Raw genomic sequence first — 4992 nt, forward strand, 5'->3', positions numbered from 1 at the left:
GTCCATGGCACAAGGGGCGAGAAAGCAAAAGGCATCTTCACAAAGCTCTCTTTTTTTTATTATCAGGGTGAGAACAATTTCCCAGAATCACTCCAGCTGACTCCCTGTACATCTCATTGGCCAAAAGTTGGTCACATCTGAATTTGTAGAGATAGTCACTGGGACACATAGAACAGCCGCGGTTGGGTTGGACCAGAAAATACTTAACCCCAGGGCCAGGGAAAATTACACCCAAATAAAATCAAGGTTTCTTAGGGATGCCTAGGTGGCTCAGTCGGTGAAGCGTCTGCCTTCGGCTCAGGTCATGATCTCAAGGTCCTGGGATCAAGCCCCGTGTCAAGCTCCTTGCTCGGTAGGGAGTCTGCTACTTCCTCTGCCCTTCACCCCACTTGTGCTCTCTCTCTCTCAAATAAATAATAAAATCTTTTTAAAAACTGAGGTTTCTTAGCCAGGAAAAAAGGAGATAGAAGCCTACAGTGTCTGCCCACATTAAAGAATCAAACAATATTGGAGTATTGCCTCACCAGTTGGTGGGAGCACCTTGGACAGAGCTGATCTCATGGTCTAGACTTAAAGGTGATATTTTTGTATCTAAAATAATTGTTCACTGCCCAACATTATAATTCATTCTTTCAATGAACATTTATTGAATACCTGTCATGGGATTTTTAAATAGTAGCATAAAAGTAGTGGCGTTTATCACACCTCCTTGCTTCGGCATCCTGGTTGCACAATTCCTCACAACCACAAAGAGTTCGGCCAACATGCAGAAGAAATTGACTTTATTTCTGGGTTGCAGACCAACCGGAAGACGATGGTCTACCTCTTTTATTCTTCAGTGGATTTATTAAAGAGAGTTTTGTCACAGGAGCTTTCTTGCGGTTACTTTTCTCATCGGAAAGAGGGACACGGCCATTGTCAAGGGGGAGGATTGTGCCCCCAGCTGCCCTCCACACGGGCTGTCGCCTATGTCATGATGTGACATCCCGCCCCCACGGCCCTTGCCTCTTATTACCTTCAGAGCGTGTCTTGGTGCAGAGACTCGCATCTTTGCCACTAGACATTACCTCTTGGAAAATATTTATGAAGGAGACACAAATTGCAGTGGGTTCCACCACCTCGAGACCACTTGTCAAGGCCCCAGGGATCCAGAATCCCTCCCACAGGAGCACGGTGTCCTCCACACTCACAGACATCAGCCCTCCTTTGCTTCGTCCACTTCTTGTCATGGGGGATCCCGGCAAAACACACATTTTAAGTTATCTTATGTGGTGTCTTCATGGCAGGGTCTCATATGCAGACAGGACCCCATGAAGAACTGGGAGTATGAGCAAGCAAAAGTCTCAAATGGGCTCACTTACTGACTCAGACTGAGGAAATGGGGAAAATGTGTTCATAGCCCCATAACCAGCAGGGGACAACATTGTTCTCTTAGGGACAGTGCTCAGACTTGACCTGTTGTCACAGCAGACAGCCTGCCACAAGATGCCCAAGAGGAATGTGATTCATTCAAAGCAGATATTCTAGAAAGCCCCCATCTTTGTCCAAAGGAGTGTAAAGGTGAAGATGGAGAGGTCATTGCCCATTGGAATAATTGCCCACTTGAGTTGACAGGAATTAACCCAAAGTCTCCCTGAAAACGTTGCCAGGGTACAAAGCTATGCCCTTTGAGTCAAATCACCTGTCTTCTTTCTAGTATTTTCATGGTGTGTATAATGCTGGTGGAAAATCTGATCTGCATCCCGACTTCCAAAAGATTATGAGACGCTGGTCTGGCAGCAGCAATCTGGTGGAAATAACGGATCTCAGGAACGGACGTAAGCATCTGCTCCTCAGCACGCCATCTCCCATACGGACGCGTTAGAGCACGTCCAAAGATTGGAACTGTCTTCCTTTGTATTAGTATTCCAGCGAATTGCGAATAAAAGCTACAAATAAAGAAGTGTTGACCATGAAAACACAAAGACATTTAACAAGACGACCACAACTGTCCCAGTGCAGGGCCCACGCGTGCTTGGGCAAGTCAGCCGGTGCTCACCAGCAATTTATTGGGTACTTACTGTAAACAAGGCGTGGGTTAGATGGTAAACACGGCTGAATTGCTCACAAGAGACCCACTCACCGTCCTCAACCAGTTTATACTACTCTTGACTGCCGGGAACCAAGACGAGCCCAGGACTAGAGAATTGGCTGCATTTCCAAGTAGTTTTGTAGAAGATGGACGTTTCATTCTACTTTCTCATAAACCAGGCGTCCGGCGCTCTGGTTTGGCACTTCTATGGTATCAGCTCTGCTTAGACGCTCTGAAGATGTACACCTCCCCCTCTCCCTCCCTGGGCCTTCTTCCCCCTGGCCTTCTAAAACCAGCACCCCCTTTAGCCAGAATGCTAAGTGGTCTCAGTGCCGGAGAGAAGACAGATCTCTCCCATCGTGGCCCTAATTCCTCCGGGTAAGTAACGTGCACCATCTGCGGGCCACCCCCTTCCCAGGCACGGTATGTGCATCTCCTCAGAGTCCCCGTGCCCCGCCATGAACCACCTCTACCCCTCGAATGGCATTGGAATTGTTCGTGGCAGGGTCTGTGTCCGCATTACACAGTGACCTCGACGAGGCCAGGCTGTGGTTACAGCTCAGTGCCCAGCGCACACTGGCATTCCCAACAGCACTGCTGAGGGAATGAATGAGTGAACACAGGGAGCCTTCACCTGCTTGCTCTCGTCCTTCCAAGGGCGTTGCACAGAGGACTCAGCCGCCGCACCACGCTTACTCCTGTCGAACTTGAAGACGTGGCTTCTCTCCACACCCCTGTTCGTGCTTTCCAGTGACGGAACTTGTTGCGGGATGGATCACCGCCACATTGACAATGTCAGCTGGCATTTGCCGTCTCCCTGGCCATCCTGGGGCAGCAGGAGACTTTCAGCTTCCAGTAAGCTGTGCCTCCCGTTAGTCCACAGAGGCTGGTTCCATCTTCTTCATCCCAGACATTGCCGACTGAATTCCTGCTAGGAGTTTGACATCATGCTGGAGGCCATGAAGATTATGGGATGGGTAAGACGTAGTCTAGTCCTGGAAGCGTGTACAGCCCACCAAGGGGGTAAAATGTGATTGGAGTTGGAGACACTGGCAGAGACGAGTCCAGAGGCCACAACGCCCCTCCCCCGGTACTGCTGAGTCGTGACTTTACATCTCAACCCACTCCGATTCGAGGCCACATCGGCTTCATTTCCAGTGCAAGCTGTGCCTCAGAGTGTGCGGTCTTAAAAATACTGATTATTCTATTTTAATTAAGCTTCTGTCATCTGCATTTCCATTCTGGGATGAGCTGTCAGTCACTGCTTCCCTGAAACACATGTGGATATGCACAGGCTAATTTAGGGGCAGCTGGATAATGACTCACATTGAAGAGGAGCTAATGAGAGCTTGTCTGCTATTGAGATGCTGTGGAGAAAGGATTGGCCCAGTTAGTGTTTGTCAACTTTATAAGCTCCCTGCAGGGCAATCATCCAACCGTTCATGTGGTCGTCAGCAGCCTGGATAATGCTGATCAAGGGGCAAAGAGAATGGGGGTTTCCCACTAAGCTTGGCCACAGAGGGGGCCCCATTCCTCACCAGCAATGCCCGCCCACCGTGTCCCCTGCATCAGCTCAGCCCCAACTCTTTGACTCCGGTTTTGCAGCAGACAGCTCTATGCAGTGCCCACCTGGGGTACTCTTTTTAAAATACAGATTCCCAGCCCAACCCACTGAGATTCCAGTTCTCTTGGTCTAGAGTGGGGCCTGAGCATCAACATTTTAAAATGCTCCCCAGTAGACACCCAGGGGCACCCAGAGTTGAGAACCCCCCTCTATGCTGAAAGAACTTTCCTCCATTGAGGACCCTGAGCGCTAACAAGTTGTCTTCTCCTGGACTCAGCGTGTTCCCAGGTCTGGAGCTCACTCCTCAAAACAGCTTTGCTTGAATTAAAATATTGACTTCTTCTGAAATTCTCAAACTAATGTAGCTTCTTTCAATGAGAAGCTATTACTTCTTTTCTAAAATAACCTAGTAAAATGGCTGTTTTTCATATCTACAAACATATAAGATGAAATTTTGTATAAAACAGACACCTGTACTGGGCATAAGATTAACCAAGTCATTTGGCACCTAGTGATATTTTCAACACCTGCAGAACAAAGAACCTGAAACCTCAACCTCAGTCTCTCTCTCTCTCTCTCTCTCTCTCTCTCTCTCTCAGAGCTGGGATCCGCAACACGGTGATGCAGGAGTTGTGCCTACAGCCCCCAGGTCAGGGGAGCTTGCTTTGTGCCCACTGAGGTCTACACCCCACAGACCCTACGAGAACCTGGTCCCAAGACTGGCTCCCCCAGTCTACATGGGTGAGACAGACCAGTTCAACCTCAGCACAGAGCAAAGAAGCCACTACACCTTTGATGGCCAAAGCCTTCAGAGCACACGTGATGGGGGACCTTGATGTGGAAAGTGCAGTTGGAACCCCTGCGTGTGGAGTCGGACTGAATTCCATTTGGAATGTCACTGAGGTTCCCAGCTTGACCGCCTTCAGGGCTAAAGCTGCGGTACGCCTTTCCGTTCCAGGCAGCGGCTTCTCCACACCCTAATTGTTTCTGTTTTCTCGTGTTTCTGTAGATGATATTCATGGATCACTCACCATCCTTGTGGCGACTGTGGCACTGGTCACAGGCTGATTCAGAGGGACAGGACAGCTGAACCATGTGATCTCTTGGCAGAGTCCCCAGCACAGACACCTGGTGGTCCCACAGACCCCATTTCTCCAGGTCACCCACACCTCCCTTGCCATTAGCCCGCCCCATACAATACTCAACCTCAAAGGAAGAGAAGTGATGGAGACTTTTGATCCTGAAACAAAGGTTTCTCCCCCAGATTGGCTGTCACCCTGACATTGGGAACCAGCTCCCATCTGCTCCTGTCCCCTTTGGGCTCACGGAGAGTGGTTGCAAGCTGAGAGGCCTGCGT

This window comes from Ursus americanus, chromosome 4 (genome assembly GCF_024610735.1).
Source record: "Ursus americanus isolate L20-20 chromosome 4, mUrsAme1.1.p, whole genome shotgun sequence".
Lineage (NCBI taxonomy): Eukaryota > Metazoa > Chordata > Mammalia > Carnivora > Ursidae > Ursus > Ursus americanus.